The sequence below is a fragment of the Talpa occidentalis genome, unplaced genomic scaffold (genome assembly GCF_014898055.3).
Source record: "Talpa occidentalis isolate TD23 unplaced genomic scaffold, MPIMG_talOcc4v2.1, whole genome shotgun sequence".
Classification (NCBI taxonomy): domain Eukaryota; kingdom Metazoa; phylum Chordata; class Mammalia; order Eulipotyphla; family Talpidae; genus Talpa; species Talpa occidentalis.
Window position 1 is genome coordinate 19,833,512 of NW_026555331.1, and position 26,731 is coordinate 19,860,242.

The following is a 26,731-nucleotide window of genomic DNA, read 5'->3' on the forward strand; positions in this document are numbered from 1 at the left end:
TTCTCCAATTCTCTACTTTCTCTACCACTCCTTCAGTTCGTTGCATTCATCTACTGGCACAATCCCAGAAGGTATCTGTGCTTATGACCTTGGATTCCTTTCAGAGCTGGCTAGAGTGCTAATCTTCACATATTTTCAGATTTCATTCCCTATTAGTTAGAACAAATTTGGGCATATATCCCAAATATATTTATCTGTGTATATATAGATTCAATACAAACATTAATATAATGGACTATTGTAGCTATCTTTAAATATCAAATCTAAGTTTTAAAGACTGTAAAAGTATAAATGGAAGTACTAACATCTTCTTTTCTCACCCCAGTGAATCATTTTCATGGATCATCTTGGTGAGCTCCCGCTGGAGGGACACTACAGTGGAGTAGGGGGACAGGGAGAGAGACCAGTGTGACAGGCCACAGCTAGTTGGAGCACAACACCTGGGGAATGCAGACACACGTCTTAGATGTGCTGACACAGTGCTTTCCTCTTTGTGTTGCCCAGCTTCAGCTCTGTCCCAAAGCCCACACATTACTAAGATCTCTCTGGAGGTTCACAGTGAGAAAGGGCTCATTGCTTTGGTCTGCAATGTTTGTCCTTGGTTTTAATTGCTGCTTGTGTCCTGAGTTATGTGGTAATAGTACTAATAGCTAACATTTGTTGACTGCTTACTATGTGCCACTGTGCTAAGAGATTTATACACATTACCTCATTGTCCTTATTACAACTCAGTGGAGTTTTGCTATCCTCATTTTGCAAATGGGAAAACAGGTGTGGAAAGCTGTGACTTACCCATGGAGGGTGTTTGGCTAGTAAGTGGCACAGTTGGGATTTGAACTCAAGTCTATTCTTCACCAACTCATTCATTCTTATCTAATATGCTATTTAGCTAGAAGAATTAGTGCTTAGATTACTGAATGTAATCTGGGTGGATTTGCATTACAAAGAAGTGCCTCAAATAGGAAGAATCACCAGATTCACAGACTAAAAGGTTGGGCTTTTACGAGGTGTGCATAAATGAGAAACAGTCAGACTTATAGAAATATAAAAATGGCAGTGCTATCCAAAGTGAAGCTCTCCAAACCCAGTTCTTCTGGATAATTTGGCTCTCATTGTAGCAAATACATGCTCAATACTTTTCTGGATTAGACCTCTGGAAGATGCAGCAATTTAGGGTGCCTGAGTTTTATTACAGCTATGCATGGTTCCACCTTGCATTTAAGTATTCATGTATAAGAGAGGATGGAAGGAAGAAGAACAAAGCAAGAGAAGGAGAGGCAGATGGGGAGGGAGGGAGAAAGGGAATAATTGAGGGAAGCAGAGAAGGAAGGAGAGAGGGAGACATGCTAAGAGGACCCAGGAGTTCTCTGCATATCTGTTAAAGTGCTTCAGTCTAATGGAGTCAGACGGACCTGGGTTTGAATCCTGACTGTTACATATTAGCTGTGAGAACTTTGTCAAAACTCCCTAAGTCTTAATTCCTTCATCTTCAAAGTGGAGATACTAGTACCTTCTTCAAGGAAGTGTTAGGATTAAATTGCACACCATAAGCAGAGTATTTTACACAGTGCGTGATGCAAAGTAAGTGCCCAAATGTTGGCAGCAGTTATTGTTCTGTGAGACCGTGCTCTTTCTGACTATTTGTAGTATAAAGCCACGTCCTTCACTGCATTGGTTATGTTCTTTGTGAAAATGAGAAGAAATTTTTTCTGCATCTCTTCAAACCTTTTGCTACTACAGAAAGAAATCTGTTTCTACAAAGGAGAATAAGAACTGGAGACATTGGAAGTTTATGGGCCGGAGAAGGCAGCTCCAAGAAGAAAAGAATTCTGGTGATCAGCAACACCCTCCTGAGGGAACCCAGATGTAGGCCAGATGCTGAGACTCTGTAGAGACACGTTAGGTTCAATGACAGCTATGCCATGACTTACATACATGTGGGCATGAGGAATATTGAGTGATCTCACTCAGATTATTAAGAGTGACTTCAGGGCTCTGGAAACATGGGTGTAGGAGGCTGGTGCTCAAGGGGTGGTCTTGACAATCCTCCCAGTTGAGCAAAAGAGTTTCTGTAGATGACAGTCTGGCTGTAATGATGGATGCCTACTTCAAATGCCCTGCCTCATGTCACCCCAGAAGGGTACTCAAGGAAAAAACAAACAAAAACCAAGCCCTCCCCCGCACCCCACTAATTTCCATGGAAGTGATTTGAGATGTCTGCCTAGGCAGAAGTAGTTACTATTATCTCCACTTTAAAGATGAAGGAATTTAGACTTAAAGAGCTTAGATAACTTGCCAAAGTTTTCAAAGCTCATACAGAGCAGAGGATTCATCTCTTGCAATTTTTATTTAATGTTATTAAAGTTGATTTTGATGTCCCAACTCTAGCGCTTACTCCGGTAATCACCTTCTCTTAAAATTAGCCTATATGGGCTCTTTTCTGCCTGGAATGTCATCACGCTGCTCAGCCTTCCATTACATTATTTTGATAAGCATGGTTTATTCTTCTAAATATATAAAGATGATGAAAATTTCTCTCTTTATGACTGGCATATGTAGGGATACATCAGTGTAACACTTTTTAAAGATGGACTAACTGCAAGAGCTGCACCCTGGATGCATGAACACAAGGTGAGATGTTGCATGTTTCCTGTGTTCAGTTTTACCCTTTCTCTCTTCAGCCAGGATGAGATTTCTACCTCCAGCGCTACTATGTTAACTTTCTAGTGCTGCTATAAGAAGTTGCCACAAACTCAGTGGGCTTGAAACAATTCAAATTTATTCAGTTCCATAGTTCTATCAGAAGTCTGACAGAGATCTCAGTGGGCTAAAATCAACATGTTGGCAGGGCTGCAATTTTTTTTTCCTGTTTTGTTACTATATTTAATAGGCATTCATAGTCTCAAAAATCTTTTCATCAGATGTCTGAGCCCTTTGCACAACTTTTGGTCTTCACGTTTGAACACAGAGCTTTACTCCATTTTCCTGTTATAATGATGCATTGTGAACTTCTTCTTCTGAAGAAAACTGAATCTAACCCTAACCTCTGTGAAAGTGAGTCTCTGTATACAGGTCCAAGGAAGTTTTCTGATGAAAGCATTGTGCTTGGCCGCAGCTCAGATGCTGCACCAGTGCACCCCTTACCACTGAGGCCACCATCTTTAGATGTGAAGCTGTATTCCTAGCTGGATGCTCAAGGGGAGAGTCCATTTCCTCATCCTCTGGCTCATAGCTCCTTTTTCCCTCCTCAAAGTCAGCCATGTTGCCTCTTTCTAGCTTTGCTTTCATACCCTCATCTCCCTCTGGCCACAGCTGGGGAAGGGTCTCTGTTTTTAAAGACCTGTGTGATTATAATGGGCCCATGCAGACAATCCAGAGTAATCGTCTCAGTCTTTAACTTAAGCATATCTGCCATGTAATGTGACATATTCACAAGGTCCCAGGATTAGGACATAGTATCTTGGGTGGGGGGAGGGGTATTAGGCCATATCTTGGGTGGGGGGAGGGGTATTAGTCTACACCTACCAGTTTGCTCCAAGTCCTCTCTCTTCTGCACAACTGCCACCACTTAGCACAGCTCTGTTCCAAGGTTTTTGCACTTGCTGATTTCTCTGCCTGGATTCTTTTTCACTCAGATATATCCATGACTGCTTCCCTCAGGACTGTTCAAATCTCACCTTTTCAGAAGAGGCCTTTTCCTAATCAACATATGTAAGTGAGCATCCTTTTCCCCTTGATTTTCATTAGTCTATTCTTTGGTCTCATGTTTTTACCTATTGACTCATGACAATAGATAGATTTATCTCTTTTTGGCCTTTCTCTTAAATCTTTATTTCACCTGTTTTGAAGGATAGTTTCACTGATTATAGAACTCTAGGTTGATTTTTAGAAAAGATATAACTGCGTGTCTTCTGGATTGCATTTTTTTCTGATGAGAAGTCTGCTATTAGTCTTAGATTTTTTTCCTCTTTATGTAATTTCATGCTTTTATGATTTTCTCTTTGACATCGGTTTTTAGAAATTTAATTATCTTTGCCTTGAGCTGGTTTTCTTTATGTTTCCTTTGTTTTGAGGTCATTCAGCTCCTTTGATCTGTGGGTTTATAGTTTTCATCAAATTTAGCCACTATTTCTTCAAATATTTTTACTGCCTCCTCCTTCTGAGAAGCCAACTACATGTTAGTTTAGATGATATTCACCAATTACTATACACCAATCACTATACAGTTCAACAATTCTGTTTATTCCTTTTTCCTTACAGTATTTTTTCTCCCTATGTTGCATGTTATATAGTTCTATAGTCTGTCTTATATCCCTACTTCTGCTGTGTCTAAGCCACATGCTAAATTTTACCCAGGGATAGTTTTCATCTCAGAAATTGTTTTAATTTCTGTAAATTCAGTCTGGATATTTCCACACCATCTAGTGTACTTTTCCCATCATCATGCTTAGACTTTTCTCTCCTTTCTTAAACATCCAAAATTTATTTATTGTAGGGGGTTATTATGCTTGTCCACCAAGCATATCATTTGTACCATTTCTGTGTGGCATTTCCCCAAGGCATCTCTCACATGACTTGAGAACTTCCACATCAATTGTGCTCAGCTCTCACTAACCGGCTAGGTCTGCCTAGAGACATTTAAAGAGGCACCAGACAGAGGGAGGGGCGCACGCCTGCCCTGTGACTCCACGCTGCTCTTCTGTCTACCTGGCTAGGCCCATCTAGCTTATAGTGCCCTTACATTGCCAGTAGTTCAATGTTTTTTCTTAAGAAAGGGAAGAGAATTAAAATAGAATTACAATAGGCAAAACCGTGAGTCCTAAAGATATCCCGAACGGTGCCTCTGACTGGGATACCACAGTTCACATGGCCCCATCCAGCCAAGCAAAAGAAACCGTGATGTTGCAGCGCTGGTCAGTTGCAGGTAGCAGGCAGGCACCGGGCTTACAGGCTGCAGCTCTCCTGCAGCACACAGTGGGCTAGCAGGCCTCGCCCCGGAAAGAGATGGGCGTGTCCTAGCACCCTAAGGCGCCTGTGGGGAGGGGAGGTCCAGAGCAAGAAGAGCATCTCCTAAACTGAGAATGTCGGGCCCGCTCTGGTGCGCGTAGGCCCGGCCTGGGGAGCGCCACGGCACCGCATCCGGACATGGCCGGTAATTTTTAATTCCTGTCGATACCGTGAATTTTATATGTTTGGTTGCAGGATTTTTTTCTATTCCTTAGGTAATTTGCAACTTTTTTAAAGGACAAAGTTATGACAGTTTTGTTAAGGGAGAGAGGACTTTAGCCTTTAAGGTCAACTGGTTCTGCTCCTGAGCCGGTAATCTGAGGACTGAATTCATTGTCCGCTGTGCTAGCTCTTCCTACTCTGGCTGGTGAGGGTGGCAACTCTTCTTCTTCACCTTGTATTTTCTCTGAAGATTGTTTTGCCTGCTCCTTTCCAGTGTTTGTTTCTTTTTTTGTTTTCTCTTTGGGCCCTTGTAGTTTTCTCACATGCATGTGTTAATAACTAATTGGCAACAGACTCCAGGCTTGAGCTCTGCCAACATCCAGAGCTTTCTGAGTGAAGTTCTCATACTTGGATACTCTTACCCTAGAATTTTGTCCACCTTGTGTCCACTGAATCCAGAACTTGGTCCTGTCAGCTCTGGGAGGATGCTAAGCTCTGTTTGGGGCCTCACTGTCTCTGCTGTATCTGGTATTAAGTTCATCAGGGCTAGCGTTCACTTTGTTTATTTCCTTTCTCTCAGACACTACTAGCCTATAATGCCAGTGGTCCAATTTCTGAAAAGTGTTTTTTCATTTATTTCATCCATTTTAGATATCGTTTAAAGTGAGAGGTTAAATCTGTTTTTTGTTACTTCTTTTTGTCCGGGAAGAACTTGTTTGCTCATCATTGAAGTCTGTTTGTACCAGAACTGCTTTTTCACAAACTCTTGTTTCTCTGCTCTGCTTTTGACACCCCACCTCTGGCCCTGCTGAATCTGCCACTCTTCTGCCTTTCACTCTGGGTATTTGAGTTTGGATTTTCTGTCGAGATTCTGAGTCGAGATTCTGATTTGGTGCACCTTTACCACCCTTAGCTCTAATGATTTCACCTGGGGGTCCTATCTACTTTCTCTGCATTCTGGATCTTCACTCTGACTTCCTGGGGGAGTCCTTGATCATTTGCTATAGGTGGAATTTGTACAGTTATCCATTTAAAGAAACTATAATAATTTGAAAGGTGAAAATGCTGATCTTTTCCAAAATACACACTTTTTATTTCTTCTTTCATGAGTAGACACTATCCGTTTTCAATTTTGCTCTGTCCCAGAGGCTCCACATTTGAAAACTTGAGTTCCTGTTGTAGTTTGGATAGATTTATGGAGCACTTGGTCATGCCAAGATTCCAGTACTCTCTCTTACTATCAAACAGGGAAATTCTTTCAGATGGACTTTTTTGCCTTTAAGTCTTTTTGCGGAATTTTTTAATTTTGGTTTGAAATATTCAGTGCTAGAAAAAAAAAGAAATCAGTTGTTGATTTTTCTTCCTATCATGTTACCATTCAAGAGAGATGCCAAGAATATTGCCTAATCACTGAACTTGATTTCTTTTAATTAATTTTGATTCTGAAAATATATTGACAATTAAGTCTAAATGAAAGGTAGAAGAAAAGATATCATATAATGCATCCAACACACTACAGAGTGTTTAAGGAAAGGATCTTATGGAAGAACTGATGAATGAATTGAGGACACCTGGGAACTTTATAACTGTGGTCTCATAATTCAAGCAGTGACCTAAATTTTATGAGGAATTAGGGGAGATTTTTGGTGTAGAACAAGGCATTGCATATCATTGCACATAACTGTCCTTGATATTACTGTATGTGAACATTGTCATCATTATGACTTTTAAATTTACTCATGTTAGGATCAGTCGTTAATTTCTTTTTTTATTACACAGTGATTTAAACTGATAAATTTTGATTACGCCTATAACATAGCTTCAGAAATCATATTTTACCCATTTAATGCCTCTACAAAGTGAAATTATCTTGAGATAACAATTCGAGTAATGTAATTTTTCCAGCTTAGATGCTGGCTTCATATCATTGTAAATTGGGCAACTTACAATTTTCTCCGCAAGTGAAAACGGTTCCCTAGTGATACCTATTTGCATTGATAATTTACATGTTGCATTTTGTGGGTGTGGGGGGAGTAAGTTGTCAGTACATAATACATTTCTTACCTTCTTGTTGGAGATCAGTGGATTTTGTCAGTTCTAGTAATGATAAAGCAAGTTGGAGCTTGTGACATTTGTTCCCAGTTCAAGGGAATTTGCTAATACTTAACTCTAATATACAGACTTTACATTTATTGTCCCTTCAGTCACTGACACAGCAGAAAAAATGCAGGTCTTCCCTAGTTCAGAGTCCCTTACATTTGGCTAGGTAGTAGGAGAAGAGATAGGAAAAGATTGAGAGAGGTATGCTATGGCTATTTGTCCCAGGCCTACTAATTACTATCAGCTGCTAACTTGCATAATGTCAATTTTATTTTTTTTAGAGATTTATTTATTTATGCATACAAGAACTGGAGCACACACCACAGCAGTTGAGACAGGAGAGGTCTGGCGTGCCATGAGGGTCATCTCCCTGGCTGGGGATCGAACTCATGCTACAATGACTAGCGATAGCTTGATAGCATTATCTTTAAACCCTGTGCCACCAGCGAGGCCCAGTGTCAGTTTTCTTATCTGTGGAAGTAGGGATAACACTACCTGCTTACCTTACCTGACTATTGTGAAATTCAGTAAAATAATACATATAAAGGTAGGTACTTTATAAAATAGTAAACTATTTCTAAATGTGTTTCTAGTAGCCAGTTATTTCTATATGATAAAAAACTGCTTGGAGAATGTAATAGTAATGCAATATTAATATAACACTGTAGAGGCACAATGGCCACAGAGCAGGTTATGAATCGGCAGGGTAAAGGAGAGTCCTGGAGCCCTTGGTGGTTTTCTCATGCTTTTATTGAGCTTTACATGTAGTGAGGCAAACAGGTGCATGGCAGGCAAGGGTGCCAGGGGGCCAGGAGGCCTCCAAGCGCCCGGCAAGTCTTCACTCTGGGCTTCTCTGGCTTCTTTCTCCCCTTCTCTCTCTTGCTTCTTCTCTTGGTGACTACCTCAATACTCCTCCCATGGCCCACAGAAGTAAACAAGACAGCTTACAACAATGTAACAACTGGAGGTGCCCCATCAGGCAGGGCAGTCCTAAAGGTGGGAGGGCAGAAAAGCCTGAAAACCATTTACCCTGCAAACACTAAGTAGTACTCATTATCTATGCCTTTTCATATAATGCCACTGTGCTAGGGGCTTTAGTTATATATTCTTTTCATATTCTTTTATCTCTTAAATGTTTTTTCTATTTTTTATATTCTCCATAAAAATTGTAATTGCAGATTTTTCTTATTCACATTTTACAGCTTGAGAGAACTGTTTTTTTTTTCCTCTCAAGTAAATGTAAGTTTTTCAAGTTTTAACGCTGAAGAATTTTGCAGGAGTTTGTTACTTTTGCTTCTTGGAAAGGAAATCACAATAACCCCAGACCTCTTCCACAAATGGGGAACAGACCTCTTCCAAAAAATGGGGAACAGAATCCTACTTAACTTTAAATCTTCCTTTACTTTAAATCTTCCCATCACTGAAACTTCCACTGAAAACAAAGGGGCAAATAGACTTGGAGCAAGCAGCCTGGAGAAGGGGAGTCACCTCCTGTGTGTCAGTGTATGTGCAGCAAAATCAAAGAAGTAGTTCCTTTCTCTTCTGACTCCTTTATTGTTTCTTTTGTTTTCTCCCTCCCCTTTATGGGTTTGAATGGGAGATGGCTGCCTGGTTGTAACACAATAAAGGCAAGAGGAAGCTCTGAGACTGACCCTTATCCCAGCTCTAGCTATTCTCATTGCACCTCTTCTCTGCTTGCTAGACCTTAGTCTTACTGTCTTCCCAGACTTGGGCCCTGAGTTACACTGCAAAGAAGGGCAGGGCGACCTCTTCCTTTTTCTCGATTGTGCTTGGGGGAATTAAATACAGTAGATGCACTTCGTTCTGGCTTTGCCTCATTAAGAGGTCTCTATGGATTAATTCCCCAGAGATCGAATCTTGTTACTTTACTGTGGCAAAGTGAAATTAGTGTAAAGTAACAAGGAGCCAGATTAATGTGACCCCAGGAAATAATCCATAAAAAACTTATGAGGCCTTTAGCAGGCTGTAAATTGGATTTCAGACAGGGTGAGGGGAGGGGGAAGAATCATGTTAAAAACAATCAGTTTATAATGAATAGAGCTAATATTTTAGCACTTTGAAATAGAAGAAAACACCAGAGTAAATAACTCTGAGAACCCAATGGCAATATTTTCTAACATGTGTAAATAATTGAAATTGTGATTATAATCCTAACTGAATTTTTCTTTCTTTATGGCTGCTGGGAAGTGTATTGTTCATTAAGCATCACAGAACTCTAAATCAAAAGAACAAAGGAGAAGGGTAGGCAGAAGAAAGAGATGAAAAAGAAAAACATCTTGTCTGGGTGATTAGTTGTCCAGCTTGGTCTATAGGAAGAGAGTTAGCAGCTTGGTCTATAGGAAGAGAGTTAGCAGGCTTTTAAGCAACAAAACAGTAGGCAGTTGCAAAGATATCTGTTCACATGCCATGGTAATTGTAGTAGAGCCTGAAAAACAAACACTGCATCAGATCCATATTAGGGTTAAGGAAACTAACTCTTAAAGAAGGGGGAAATGGTTGGGAGGTTAATAGAAAACCAATTCCTTTTTCTTTTTATTAGTCAGTGAGAGAGAAGGGAAAGTGCTAGGTGCTTGGTAGTTTTGCTTAGCAAACTTGTGTCGTTGAGTTGTTAAGAAAGGATGCCATGGATGCTTCACAGAAGAGCAATCCTAAAATTAATATGGAACTATATAAAGCCCCTGAATTGTCAAAGCAATCTTTAGCAATAGCAAATCTAGAGACATTGTATGTCCTAATATTAAACTGTATTACAAAGCTGTAGTAATCAAAACAGTATGACATGGGTATAAAACAGAGATATAGACCAATGAAATAGAATAAAGATCCCAGAACTAACTGATGAATAAATATACCAACTAGTAATCTTTAACAAGTGTGTCAGGAGTACACAATGAGGAAAGAACAGTGTGTGTAATAAATGATGTTGAAAATTGAATACCTAGATGCAAAGCTATGATTTGGCCCTTATCTCACAATGTAAATAAAAACCAATTCAATGCAGAGTGAAAACTTGCACATAAAATCAGAAACTATTAAACTCCAGGGAAAAATCATCTTGATGTTGGTCATAGTGATGATTTACAGATATGAACAAAGCATAGACAACAAAAGGAAAAATAAGCTGGACTTTATTAAACTAAAAAATATCTGTACAATATAGAAAATCAGCAGAGGGTAAAGGTAACCTATGGAACAAGAGAAAATATTTGTAAATCATGTATCTGAGGGGGTTAATCTAAAATATATATAAGGAATTCTTAAAATTCAACAGCAAAAAAAGCAGATGATCTGACTGAAAAATGTGCAAAATATCTAAGTAAACATTCCTCTAAAGAAGACTTACAAATAAATGAGAAGATGCTCAGTATTACTAATTTTCAGGGGAAATCAAATCAAAGCCACAAAGATCTACCACCTCATACTTGTTAGGATGGCCATTATTAAAAAAGCCAAAGATAACAAATGTTGGTGAGGATGTGGCGTAAAGGGAATCTTGGCATATTGTTGGTGGAAATGTAAATTGGTATAGCTCTATGGAGGTTTCTCAAATATGTTTATTCAAAATGCATCACTTTATTTTCAGCCATACATTATAAACCTTAAACATGTGACAGTCACACAGTTCCTTCAGTAAATCTCAGGGCTTCCATCTTCTTGGGGCTTATATGTAGTCAGGGAGTCAAATATGAAAGCTTTCTCCTCAACCACGTGTTCCTTTGATGTTTGTGCTATTGAACACAAACTCACCAGATAACTCTGTTCCTATAAGTGTTAACTGTGCTTTGTTTTTGATAAACTTTCTGACTCCATCTTAAACAATTTCTTCATCAAAAGCTCTTTTGTCTTCATGTATCCAGGGTATAAGAACATTACTACCCCTGGTTCAGATACCAACTTTCACACCTACATGTTCAGGCTTATCTTTAAAAGTAGTTTTATGTTGTTTATTGCTAAAGGTGTCAGAGTGAGGGCAGCCTGTTTGGAGAGTGGCCTGGACTAGCAAAGCCAGCATCCTCTCCATCCTGGTGCTCTATGTCTCAGACAGGAGCACAGCCTGAGAACTCAGCCTTTCTCCATACATGAAGGGCATATTTATTTTCTCAAATTTGAAAAATTTATTTAAAAAAAGACCCATTGTATAATCCAGCAATTTCACTTCTGAATATTGTCCAAAGTAACTGAAATCAGGATCTTGAAGAGATGTTTGCATTCCCTGTCTGTTGTAGGACTAGTCATAGTACCTGGATTTGGACGCAACATAAAGAGATGGAGAGAAAAAGAAAATGGAGTATGTACATACAATGGAATATTGTTGAAACCTTTAAAAAAGAAAATCCTGCCATTTGTGACATGCATTATGGTTGGCATTATGCTAAGTGAAATGAACCAGACACAGAAAAATATACTGTATGATCTTATTTATATGTAGGATCTAAAACAAATTTATAGAAGAAGAGGGCGGGGTGGTGGTCACTTGGGGCTGGATGCAGCAGGAAATGGGGAAGTGTTGGTTAAAGGCTGTGGTTTCAGTTACATTAGATAAATAAGTTGTGGAGAACTATGTAGCATGAGCCTATAGTTAGCAATAGTATATATTTAAAATATACTAAGAGGGTAGATCTTATGTTAAGTGTTCTTACTATGTAAAAAGGAGGGATGAGAGAAAATTTTTGGAGGTGACAAATATGTTTATGGCCCTGATAATTTCTTAGCTGTGTACTTGTCCCCAGAGTCTTTGAGTTGCATAGAATATGTACAGCTTTTTAAATATATCAGTCATAGCTAACTAAAGCCTTTTCTTTTCTCTCTTTTTAAGAGAAACCTTGTAATGATAAACCTTGTAGTGTTATGTGTCCTAAAACCATTGGGTCTGTACAAATTGTTGCATCTACTGTTTCCTAGAATCTGTTGTTAACGATTTGTTGTCTTTAGAGTTAGCTGAACAGTGAATTGACTGAAGGTCATAATGTCTTCGGCAACTTTCAATGAAAGCATATGCAAGAAGACAGTTGGTGAGCTATTTGACCACCAGGCAACCAGACCCAGCTCAGGGAGGTTTCCTGATACAGATGTTCTGGTATCAGGGAAGCAGTACAAAGAGTTTGAAGTCTAAGCACACCCATGCACAAAGACTGAGGATGAAGGGTTTGCCCCATAGGCTCCCTGGAACCTCTGCAGCTCCTCCTGCAGAGAGGAGCTGTCAGTGCCACTTGTTCATCCAGTAAGATCTGGGTCAGAGGGTAGGAGTCAGGTTTCCTATATGTAAAGCAACTAAAGATCTCAGGCTCATGTGCCCAGCCCTGCCTGCCTGGGTAGTCTTTTCAGGTTAAATGAGAAATTTATATATCCCTAGATTATTAATTTAATCTGACTTTAATAAAGTCCCAATTTCTCAATGAATTAAAGAAAATGTCTTTAAAATTACCTGGAACATAAACAGATAAGATAGTTGAGGCAATTTTGAAAAATATGAGTAATAAGGATGGTTATCCAAAAAGTTAATAAAGCATATTATAAAACCATAAAAAGTAGGGTAATATGGTTTTTGGACAGTAGACAGAAAATTAGATTATAATGGAATGTTTGAATCCAAGCTATAGAATGTATAAGAAATAAATATGTGGTGAAACAGATAATCCTAATTAGTGGGAGAATAATTTAATTAATATATTATTGGGGGAGAATTGCTTTGTCATTAAAAAAAGTTAATTGAGATCCTCAGATCTTAACATATAACACAGTTCTCAGAAGGTGTATGTATGTGTAAATATGTATGTTATGAATTGTCCTCTCAAAAGATAACTTTGCTGTGGAAGACCTAGGAAATTGACACTATATAAATATTTCCTCATATATGTTTATAATTATTTTTGGATGCTTGATTTGGACATTGAAGTGCTAAAGCTAGCTAATATAATTTGATGAAGAGTTTGAGTGGCACTTTGTCTTGACAAGTTTTGAGACATTTTATAAAGCAGTGATGATTAAAGCAAAAAGACCAATAGATCATTAGAACAGAATGAGGAATTTAATATACCAAAAATATGGGAGGAGAGTTAAGATGTGGGTAAATAATTTGGTGGTTTTCCATGCTGACCTGCCCAGGCTTCCTCAGAACATGGTGTCTAGGTTCTAAAGGTGAACATTCAGGAAAACAAGGTGGAAATAACATAACATTGGTAGAACCTAGTTTTAGAATTCACAGTGTCTAGTCACAAAGACCTACATGGTTTAAGGGGATGGGACATAGACTTCATTTCCTGATGAGAGAAGGACAGAGTTGTGGGAAAGCATGTGTAATGGGAGATATTGTTGTTAACGCCAGAGAAAAATATGTCACACCTTGGAACTTGGGAAATCTTAGCTTTCTGCATAAGTAAATGGTCTTGACTATCATTGCCTTCTCTCCACGGATATCTTCTCTTGTCCCTGTCTGAACTCTCACTTTACTCTACTTTCACTTTTCTATCATCTTAAGACAAGATTCCTGCACATTGGTGGTAATAATTCTGTGAGGTCTTTGGGACAAACATTGAACTTGATTTCTGTCAGGGTTAAAGTAATTATGGAAATAGTCCCAAACATAAGGTAAAGAATGTCAATGTAAGACACTAAGAATGTTGGGTTTTTGATAGTTTTAGGTGATACACATTTGATGAATTGTCAGAGGAATTGTGGGTGTGGTGCACATGCAGCCTCCTACTATTTCTGGTTGTGGAGTGGTCATAAGAATATTGAAATCTTTTCACATTGTTTGGGGGTTCAAGGCAAGGCCTGCCCACAAAACCAAATTCATAGTCATGTTCAATCTGTGAATAGATATACTGTATTGAATGTTCTATAGCTTTAACTTTGAGACAGGCTTTTCTTTACTAGCACCAAGACTCCCTTTAACTCCTTCCACCCACTCCCTATACCCATTTATTATAGCCTCAGATAATGTAGAGAAATAAAAGATCAGTCTGACTTAGGAAACTCTACTGACTTCAGAACATAGCCTTTTATCCCAGGGATCAGCTAGGCCATATAGTGCCTCAAGTTTTCAGAATAGCAAGCTTTGACAAAAGTTTATGTAAAATAAAAACTCTCAGTCCTTCATGTACCATAGCACCCACCTCCTATATGTAGTTGCTATTATCAGAAATGAACTTTCAAAACTAACAACTACATAGGGTTCTGATGATTTCATGGCTTGGGATACTCATGTCTAATAAGCACTTTAAAACAGTCCTTTTGGATGAAGGTCAATACATTCTCAATACCAGAAATATTGGTTAGTCTTCATATCTTAATATAAGTAAATCACATCAACATAGCCAACATGGAGATGGAATTTCATTTCTATTTGTCTATATTCAAGTCACAAAGAAATGAAAATAGAGGTGATTACTGCATCTTAGATAATCAAAGAATCAGTTGCAAGAGTAAATGGGAGGCAGGTGCTAATACAATCGGGCCTAATATAGGCCTAATACAGCACCTGCACAAATGGATGCTCAACAAATATTTGTTGAATAACAAAATTAATTATTGGGAAGCTAGAAAATATGTAGAATAATTGAAGTCTTAGCATTGAGACTCTGCAATATTTAGCCTTATGTTACTCACTATAATCTATTATTTTTCACTAGGAGCTATGGTTTTTCTTACTAGGTTTTTGGCATTTTGAGGAGAGGGTCATTTGAAATCCTTTGCTTAAATGCATTATGTTGGCTAGATCAATCAGTTCTAAAAAGACTGTGAGTTTCGTTTATGATTTAACTTAAAATAATTTTCTTTTTTGGTTTAATAGCACCTGGATAACATTTTGGATTTTTTTTTTTTTTGTATCTGATGCCTCAATGACTGACTTCAGGTAGGCTTAGCAAGCAAATTTTGTAATCAAGTGGAGGAAGTTGTTAAGATTGTATTTCAACTCATTCTAAACAGAGGGTGCGTAAATGTGATTGCAAGAATAATAAAAGTGATGAAAAAAAGTCCTTATATAGTGCTTTCCCAAGGCACTTGGGACACTTTGAAGATATTAATTAATGCTTGTTAAAATCCTGTGGGGTAGGAAGGGGTAAGGATTATTAACTTGTTTTATAGGGGAAATGAAGCAAGAGAGCTTTAGTAAACTCCCTTGTATCAAGCAGTAATTATGTAGAGAATAAAGTGTCAAGCCCCAAACTCCTTTTTCTCAGGGCCTTGCTTACCAAAGTACAGCTAAGACTGTTCCTGAATTGCAGTCTTGGATGAATTTCAGCAAACCTCATAGTTCTCTCTTACCGTTCATACCTTGTTTCTCAGATCAGATGCTCTAAGCCCTTTTTACACTGTCGAGACCCTAGCCCTCCACCTCCTTCCCCTCAGCAGATGCAATTACCTCCTATTTCACAGAGATCCTTAAAGCCATATTCAGTGAACTATCAGCCCCCCTTCTCTCTGACTCAAAATTTATTTTTATCTTCACCCATTTTATGCTCATTCCTCTTCCTTGTTTCAGAGTCTCATTGCCTTTGAAAGTTGAGTTCATCTATCTTCTGGATTCCACACGTTACAGCCTTCTTGGGAGGCACAGCTGCCACCTGCCACCCTGGTTCCCTTATCTTTAATCTCGCCTTCTCCCTAAGCTCTTTCCTGTCAAGCTAAAAATCAGGCTCAAAACTCTCCTTCCCTTAAAATACTTTTCCTTGGCCCTGCTTTTCTTTCATGTGACTTCCCTATCTCTCTCCCCATGATTGTTAAAATTCTGAAAAGAGCAACCTGTGTTCTGTTCTTACTGGCCTTCTGCAAAGATCTCTTGGATTGCTCTTGTTTTCGAGGCAGTGGAAGCTTTGCAGCTAGACTGCCTGGGTTCAGTTCCAGCGAGAGTTAAGAGTGGCCTGATCGTTCCTCTGCTGTTCACTGGGAATACAGTGATTATTGTTTTAATGCTGCCTTTTCAAGCACTGCCATTCTGCGGTTTACTCCCCAAACTCTACCTGGGGAGAGACTTCATTTGCTTTTGTTTTCAAATTTGAGCCAAATTTGTCTGAAATAAAGACTCATCTTTCCTATAGAATTCAATTTAGCTTTACATTGTTAAAGAGAATGACTTAGATTTTTTTATTCTAATGGAAAATGAAGAAATGAACAACCACCAACACCATCAAGTGAAAACTATCAATATGTAGAATAGTTGGCTGCAGTGCATAGTTCTTTAGCCCCTTCTGTTGAAAAACTATACATGAAGAGTAAGATAGTTACTTAGGTCAATGGCAAAGCAATTTTTTGTTTAACTTTAAGGTAAGGATAAGGCAAAACTTCAGTTAACTAAAGTTTTACAACCATTTCTTTCCTACTCTTGGTTTATAATCACTGATTTGACAGGCAGGAGAGATCTAAATGTATCATAAAGATTGCTGTAGAATTAAAGAAGTGTTCTGATTGAGGGAGGAGAGAAGAAAGAACAGAAGGCTAATAGTTATTGGTAGTAGCTCTTTGGATAGTAAATCAGGCACCAATCTGTTAAAAATGAAATTTGGTGACTGTTTTAACAAAAGACCATCAGTCTAAAGATGCAAAAACCAAAAAAACGAGGACTTCAGCTTCTGGCTCTATATGGCGACTGTCAGACATTCATTCAACAAACATGTATTGAACCACTTTCTAAACTAGACACTGGGAAGGCAGTGTGAATAACACCACATTTTCTTTTTTTCTGGAGGAACATACAACCTAAGCATTAGACAGATATATAAACAGTTTATGTGTGAGGAATGCAGTGATTCAGATTACCCTGGAGGGTTGATGAAATGACACAGAATCATGGAGCAGAGTAAGCACCCTGGTGAAGATGCTGACTGAGCAACTCTCAGGTGGAATAAGCATGAAAGGGATGGGGGAGTAAAAAGGCATTTTGGGAGAGAAAGATTGAGAAAATTGGGGGAGCTAAGAGTCAGAAGAGGTAAGGGTACAAGATAAGACTGGAAATTAGATTGTTAATCAAAAATTAAGTGATGTTGAAATACCAGTGGCAGTAAAAATAGGGGTGGAAAAATACAAAAAAAGAATTAAGCTTTGCAAATAAAAAGTTCTGACAGGGAGTGGGAAATGTAAACCACAACTTTAAAACCCTCAGAAAGAGAATTGTAAACCAAGCTGTGTGTGGGTCTGAGTGACCTTGACCAAGTGCAGTAATTTTCAAGAGCACAGAACTCTTTAAGTGGTCTCTAAGAATCTAGATTGCAGTCCTAATCTCAAATATGCCATGTTCTTGTATTTCAAAGGAAAGCCACTTCTTGCCTAGATTTGTTTTCATCTCTGCTCCTTATACTATAGGACAATGAACACTAGATGGGTTAATTTCTAGATATTCCTTCTAGTCACAGGATAGCTTGTGAAGTTCTAGGTAGTGTTTGCTCGGTAGGTGAAAATCTGGAGTGGCTATATTTCTATCCTGCGTCTTGAATTTTCCTGCAGAAGTTATAGCTAGTGGAAGTGCTACCTGATATTTTCATGATCTCAAGTGGTTAACACTTGTAGAGGAATTTTCATAATGAAAGAGGCAGTTTTGTAAAGAATTAGGCAGTGTTTATAAAGAAACAAAGAATTATTTCTTTACTAATTTTACAGGGTGTGGGGCAACTCATATAGTTCTTGGGAAACATTTTTCAAACATGGCACTGAAAATGAAAAAAATGATATATCTTCTGAGATGGACGAGAAGAAAGAGCAAAGAAAGAAAGCAAAATTGAGACAGGAAGTATTATTTACTCTGCCCTTGAGCCACTTGTTTTCACATATGATAACTTCATAAATGAAACCTATCTGGTAATGTAACCAGGGTTATTAGCCCCACTTTCTAGAAGAGGAAACCATGGACCAAAAGATTAAATAATTTGTAAAAGTGTGCAGGATGAAAAAAAGAACTGTGTTAATAGGTCTATCTGATTTTAAAACTTCCATTTTTTCCAACTCGACCAAGTTACGGCAGTTTGTGGGCATCTTTTTCTAATAGGATCCTGTCCTTCCTCCCTTGTCAAAAAAAAAAAAAAGGTTAAACTTTTCATTGAAGTAAAATAAACACAGTGAAAAGTACACATATACTTTAAAGGCATAGTTTGATGAATTTTTCACAGACTGAACACATCCATGAATCAGCTCCCAGATCAAGACATAAAAGTTCCTTCATGTATCCATCTACTCATGAACCACCACACCCAGAACAACTGCTACCTCAACTTCTATAGATTAATTTTGCCTCCTTTTGTACTTTATATACATGGATTCATATAGTTTTCTGTTTCTGGCTTCTTTCATTCAAAATTGTGAAATTCATTCATAATTTCACAAGTCTCTGAAAATTATTTATTCTCAGTGGTATGTAGTATTCCAGTGTATGAATAAATCATGATTATTCTTTTGTTGGTGGGAAATTGAGAAATTTACTGCTTGGAGCTTGTAGTAGACTGAATAATGGCTCCCCAAAGATATATACATCCCAATCCTTGTGAATAATTTACCTTACATGAAAAAGGGGACTTTATAAATGTGATTAATTTAGGGATCTTGAGATGGGGAGATTTTCCTGGATTATCCAGGAAATATAACTATAAGGGTCTTTATACAAGGAAGGCAGGAGAGTCAAAATCAGATAGGAGATGTGATAATGGAAGAAAAGATTGGAGTGATGTGTTTTGAAGATGCATTTCGGAGATGCAGTTCAAGGATGATGATTGATTCCTAGAAACTGGGAAACAGAAGGAAACAGAGTCATCCTTCATTCTGCCAGAGGGCTCACAATTGATTTTATTTTATTTATTTATTTTGGCATGCCTCTTTTTATAGAGGCATGTTTTATTTATTTATTTGTTTGTTTGTTTTGTTTACACATGCACTGGGTACAGTCAGAAGCGCGGGAGGGTGAGAGAATTCACCAGAGCCAGAGCGGGGAGCAGAGCAGGCAGAAGGAGCGAAGTACACTGCTGAGGGGAGCAGCGGGCGGCAGGAGAGGTCTGCACGCCATGTGGGACCCTCCTCCGGTGGCCGGGGAGCAGCCGGGGATCGAACTGGTGCCGCAGAGGCCGCGGGCAGCTTCACAACCCAGCGCTCAACCGCTGAGCCACCGGGGAGGCCCTCACAATTGATTTTAGTCAATAAAACCCATTTTGGACTTTTGGTCTGTAGAATTTTAAGATAGTACATTTTTGTTGTTTTAACTCACAAACTTTGTGGTAATTTATTACAGCAGCAATAGGAAATTATGGCTAAGAGTCACTGAACATTGTCATATGTGTATTTTGTTGAACATATGAGCTCATGGCTGTTGAGTAGACCCTTAAGAAGGGGAGATTACCCAGTCATAGATATGCATGTTTCATCTTTGGTTTATAATGTCAAATAAGTTTCAAAAGTGGTTATACCAATCATTAGGCTAGAAGTGATGAGTGTTCTGGTTACTCTATATTTTTGCTAACATTTGAAGTGGTTCTTTTTTGCATTTTAGAAATTCTGGAACTTACAATAGCATCACTTTGCGATTTTAATTTGCATTTTCTTGGTGACTAATGAAGTTGAGTACTTTTTCATATATTCATAGCCTATTTGAATTTTTTGTGAAGTATTTATTACATCTGCCCATTTTTTCTGCCTACTAGGTTATATTTATGTCTTGATTGTTTTGGCTGTAGAATTCCACTTAATGCTGCTTTCCTGAACTGGTACCTGCTGCTTTAACATTATCTTTCCCATTTTTCTAACTTGTTTCTTTAATTGCTCCAAAAGAAACATACTTAAGCTGATTCAGACCTAGCCATGACTCATTGTTAGACGTTTGTGATTACCTCTTTAGAGTTTTGCGGAGTGTATGTAGCATTAATTTACAACACTGTGAAGAGGATCACTCTTCAGGTGTATGTTACACACCACACCCACCACAAGGTACCCACAATCCATTGTCCTTCCATTGGGCCCTTACATTTTGCTTTGCAATTTTAAAAGAGGCTCTTTTTTTTTCTTTTAAAAGATTTATTTTTTATACACGCACTGGGTATGGTCAAAAGCGTGGGAGGGTGAGAGAATTCACCAGAGCGGAGAACAAACAGGCAGACTGATGAAGTACACTGCTGAGGGGAGCAGTGGGTGCAGCAGGAGAGGTCTGCATGCCATGTGGGACCCTCGCCGGCCTCCTGGGATCAAACCGGCAACTACAGAGTTGCTAGGCCACACTATACAAGGCTAGGTAAAGAGAAGTTGCAGTGATGTGGACATGGTCAAAAAAATCATACCAAGAGCCTCTTTTGGGCCTTCCCTGGTGGCGCAGAGGTTGAGTGCTGGGCTGCAAAGCTGCCCACAGCCTCTGCAGCACCGGTTCGATCCCTGGCGCTGCCATCCATGTTGCTGCAAATTGTTTTGAATGCTGAGTAATATTCCATGGTGTATATGTACCACATCTTCTTGATCCAGTCATCTATTTTTGGGCATTTGGGCTGTTTCCAAAGCTTAGCTATTGTAAATAGTGCTGCTATAAACATAGGGGTGCAGGTGCTCTTTGGAATTGATGTTTCTGTGTCCTTTGGGTAAATACCTAGGAGTGGAATTGCTGGATCTTATGGAAGCTCTATGTTTAGTAGGTCCAGAAATCTCCACACAGCTCTCCATAGTGGTCCAACCACTTTCTTGTGTTATCCCTTTGAAGTTACATCCTCCTCCACCTGTTCTCCATCTCTGCAGTTTTTATCTTTTAAAAATATTATAAACTGAAATTTTATGGTATGTAATTTTTGAAATTGGTTTCTTTGACATGGTATAATACCTTTGTGATTCACCCAATTATTCAGTGTCTCAATAGTTTGTTCCTTTTATTGATTCTCTTACTGTTACTTTTTCTTTTCCTATTCTATTGTACCAATGTTCACCAGTTTACCTTCTGAGGAAAATTTCTGAGGCAAAGTCTTGTCAGTTTTTGGCAATTATGTTGTAATCAACTTTTCTGTATAGGTTGTGTGAACTTAAGTTTTCATTTCTGTAGGGTAAATACTCAGGATAAATGTATTTACATAATAGTGTTAAAATATACCATTCGCGCTCCTACTGATAATGTATATTTCATTTATTTCTCATTATTATCAGCACTTGGTATTATCAGTGTTTTTAATTTTAGCCATTCTAATAAGTGAGTAGTCACATTTCATTATGGTTTTAACTTGAATTTTCCTAATGGCTAAATTTGAACACAATTTTACATGGTTGGTTGTCAGTTTTACATCTTCTTTGCTGAAATGTTTATTTGCTATTTGAAAAATGAATTGTTAATAAGTTTTGAAAAATTTTTATGTATGCTGGATGCAGGTCCTTTATAGATATATTTACATACCTATATATATATATATAAAAGATATATGCGTATATATTTTTTCCAGTGTATTGCTTATCTTTTATTCCTCTGGAAAGTTCTTTCACAAGTAAATATTTTTAATTTTGGTGAAGACCATTTTATGTTTTTTAAATGGATAGTGCTTTTGGTGTCAAGTTAAGAACTTTTTGCCTGTCCCTGATCATCAATCTGTTCTGGAAGTTTTATAGAATTACATTTTGTTTAGATCTACAATGCATTTTGAGTTAATGTTTGGATAACATGTTCAATTTAGGAGGTAGTTTATTTTTGTCCACCTGCTTGATTATTATTGCTTTATAGTTAATCTGAAAATTGTGCAACGTATTGTTCTCATTATTCTTTTTCCAAGTTTTTTTTAGCTATTCTAATTCTGTTGCCTCTCCATATAAATTTTAAAGTCAACCTATCTATGTTAAAAAAATTTGTGCCAGAATTTTTTGTAATTGGATTAGTTCAATCTGGGCAGAATTGACAACTTTGCTAGATTGAGTCTTGAATATGTTATGTATCTATTTATTTTGGTCTTCTGAAATTTATTTCAGAGGAGATAAATCTGAAATTCATTTCATCAACATTCTCTAGTTTCTAGTGGAAATTTGATCTGTGTGTATTGTTAGATTTCTTAAGCATTTTACACTTTTTTGCAGTTATTATAAATTTTAGTTTTCCCCAACTTTACACTTGATAGTTTATAGAAACAGCATTAATTGTTGAGTGTTGATCTTGTAGTTTATGACCTTGAAAAACTCACTAATATGATGCATTTTTGTTTCTGTAACTATTAATATGTAATTTTGGAAGTACAGCCTCAAACCTCCATGTGTACATGTGCTTCACGCAAGTTACAGAACCAAAATAAATGCTCATTGACAGATGGTTGGATACACAAATTGTGGGATATATTCTTAATGGACTACTACTCAGCTATTTAAAAAGATAAAATAGCACATTTTATGACAAGATGAATGAATCTTTATTCTTTTCTAATATAAAAATTTGTGAACTTTTGTTGCATCAGCATTGCCTTTGAATAAATTATGGACTTGTATTCATTCCAGACTAATCAATTACCCTCCACATCACAAAATGCCATTTCTTGCAGTTTGTGCAAACTGTAAATTATTACTTAGAGACATGTAAACTTTGGCCATAGCTTTCTTTCTAAACACTGCTTTAAGTCTATCACACAAATTTTGATATGTTGTATTTTATTTTTGTTCAGTTTAACATATCTTTTTTTAGACTCTTTTTTACCTTTGAATTATTTTTAAATTTAATTTCCAAAAATGTAATGACTTTCTTACTGCACACTTTATGTGATTACAATTCATTTACATTTAATTAATGTTTGTTTTATGATCCAAGGTATTTTCCACCGTGGTGACTGTTCCATTTAAAAAATATCTATTTTTTTTAAAGATTTATTTATTTATTTATACAAGCACTGGGTACAGTCAGAAGTGTGGGAGGGTGAGAGAATTCACCAGAGCCAGAGTGGGGAACAGAACAGGCAGACTGATGAAATACACAGCTGTGGGGAGCAGCGGGCACAGCAGGAGAGGTCTGTCACGCTATGTGGGACCCTCGCCGGTGGCCGGGGATTGAACCGGTGCTGCAGAGGCTGCGGGTGACTTCGCAGCCCAGCGCTCAACCGCTGCACCACCAGGGGAGGCCTTAAAAAATACCTATTTTTGAAGATACTTTTGGAAAGATTTTCTGCTGCTATTGGGTAGTTTTATGCATAATTTGCTCCAGTTGATTAATGATATAGTAGTGCTATATCCTTGATGACTTTCTACCTACCAGATCTACCTACTGCAGAGAGAAGAGTGTTAAAGTCTCTAGGTATAATTGTGGATTTATCGATTTCTCTTTTCACTTTGCCAGTTTTTGCTTCATACATACATATACTTTTGGAATTACAATGTTTTCTTGGTGAATTAACACATTTATTTTTATATAATACAATTTTAGGTACATGGTTTAACTTAGTTTTTCCTTCTCTGGGTGGAATCTAAAAGAAGTAAGCCTAGAGCACCATAGATACTTGAATATAGATTTAATCTCAAGTACATGATACTCTTTCATAAAGCTAATTTGTAAAGTTTTTAACTCTTTCAATGTTAGTTGAACCAATATGACCTGCTTGACTATATTTAAAACAGAAAAGTTAGAAGAGGTTGCTGTTGGGAATCTTTTAGTTCAGTGAAGTCACGGATATTTGTACAGCAAATGGGTTGTTGCATGTACTCTAAAACTTTATGGTAGGAATTGTCTGGATTTGAAAGGTTAATTTCAGTTTATGGATTCTGAGTGGATGAAGAATTTCCATGATACTTGTTTAAGGGTTTTCTCTGCTGTGCTTTTCCTTTACCTCTGTCTATGAGAAGTCTGCCACAATTTCTAAAGAGAGAGGACATCTGTCTGTGATACAGAATGTCAAAAAGGATGAGCAGAAACAAAAGGAGATGTGTGCATGTGATGGAACCAACACGTAAGATTTTTTTCCTTTCCCCAGTAGCCTTACATTTTTGTTATTCCATTCCACTGCATTTCTCATGGACTAATGATCTGCTAGTGTAAGGCATATACAACAGTCTCAAGCCTGTTCCATTAACTCATGGCTCAGTAGTGGAAATCACATATTTCTAGTTGTTTCTAAAACAACCTTCCCTTGTTCCCAGTTGGCCTCTAAAACAAGACTGAAGAGAAAGAAACATGGGGATGCAGCAAGAGGTTAGGAAAGTAAAAGAGAGGAGAAAACCCCCTGAAAACATTTCTCTTGCTTTTTAAATTTGTCAAGTTAATTATGGTTCAGTTAAAATAATAGATGGTCACCACATTGAATACCACCCTGAAACCGATTCTCAGCATTAAACTAGCATGGATTAACTGCTTAAAATTTGAGCTTTAGTTTATAGCATCAGCATAGTCCTTGAATGAATTATGGACTTGTATTCAGTCCAGAACAATCTATTACCCTCCACCTAACAGAAATGCCATTTATTGCAATTTGTGCAAACTATAAATCAATACATTATTACTTAGAAGTATGTAAGCTGTGGCTATACTGCATACGCCTGCATTTGTTAATGGTGTGTGTGACGGGGTTGGGGAAGGAATGGGTATAGATGTTTTAGTTTCCTTTTGAGTATTTGAAAAAATTCCCAGGAGAGTGAATTTTGGTTGCTGTCTTCTTATGTTGCAAAGTGGCATCGTTATTAAAGTGTTCCTCCATATCTCAAACAGGTACTGACCAGTCTCCAGTAATTAACCTTAGAATGTAGTAAATTGGAGGAATTGACATTACACACTCTAGAAGGTGGTAGAATTCTTTTGCAGAGGCTCCACCCTAGCGGTACACTGGGACCATCTGGGAGGCAGGGTATATTTTTGAAAAACTTTGGTGCCTATGTCAAACCCAAACCATTACAATCCGAAATTTGGAGAGACATTCAGAACCAGAACGTTAAGGAAGATATTTAGATAATTTTAATGTGCAGTCAGAGTTAATAACTTATGTTCCCCTGAATAGCAAGAGGAAGAAAACAGAACATATGAAGGGGGGATAGTTGTGGGCTATAATTTTCTTGAGTTGAAATGAAAATGCATCTGAGGGATTTCAGAACAAACAAATGCACAGGATACTGCTAAGAGTATTTCTGTGCACACTCTGAGTAGTGAAAAAAGATTAAGTAAACCTGATAAGTGCTTAATCAATCCATATTTCATCCTTAAAAATGCAAATCATAGAGACCTAACACGCAAATAAGCTTAGTACGCTAGCCTTGTGTGAAATTCAGTCCTCTTGACTACATCCTCTGTGCACTTCCTTCTGACCCCTTTTCTACCATGATGTACTGAGAAGATGATATTTGATCTGTACATTAATGTGGACAACAGAAATTGCATCCCAGCTTCCCTGAAGTGTAAGGAGTCAAAATCCAGTGCTTTTTGTCTATGAAAGACTGGAGAGTTTTTAGGAGTTGCTAGATATTTCTTGGCTAGAGTGTACCCCTTAAGATTATTTTTATTTTACCTATAACACCAATGAGATGGCTATCAGCATTATAAAGAAAGGAAAGCTATATTTTGTTGAAAGAATACTACATGCATCTAATATGAAAGGTGCTTCTCATATGTCATCTCCTTTGATTTTTCTAACCACTTTGTAAGATAAGTATATATTCCTATTTCCCCTTTTACCGTTTGGAACCTGAGATCCAAAAGATAAATGATTAGCTACATCCAAACTCCTAGAATGTTATAAATGGGAGGAATTGACATTACACACTCTAGAAGGTGGTAGAATCCTTTTGCAGAGGCTCCACCCTAGCGGTACACTGGAACCATCTTTGCCACTGGTTTGTGATCTTCCATAACCATATCCAAGATGATCTCCTCCATCTTGGAATACTGTAGCATTTACATTCTGCTTTGGTGTGTTCACACCTTCTGTTCCATATGGTTAGTGAGTGTGTGTGTCTAGGGCCTCCTCTGGTGGCGCAGGCGGTTGAGCGCTGCACTGTGAAGCTGTCCGCAACCTCTGCAGTGCCGGTTCGATCCCAGCTTGCCGGGGAGGGTCCCACATGGTGCGGCAGACCTCTCCTGTCATGCGTGCTGCTCCCCTCAGCAGTGTATTTCGTCAATGTGTCTGTTCTGTTCCCTGCTCTGTCTCTGGTGAATCCTCTCACCCTCCTGCACATCTGGCCTGTACCCCGGTTCTTGTATAAATAAGTAAGTAAATCTTTATTAAAAAGTGTGTGTGGGTCTACATGCATATGTATGTGTTTCATTTTAGCAAAAATTCTGTAACTCTTGATAGTAGGTCTGTGTCTCTTCTCTGTTTTTCCACACACACCTTAATCATAATAGGGCTCAATAGGTACTTGTAACTAATTAATTTTCAGGAGTTTTAAACATTTTTTTTTTTCCCATTCAGGAGTGGGATGGAACAGAGTAAGCAATACGTTATAGTGGGAAAGATGAAATTTGAGACAAGGCCGACCTGGGTTTTAGTTCTGGCCTTGCCCTTAATCTGCTGCATGGCCATAGTCAGGTCATAGAATTCTCAGATATTCT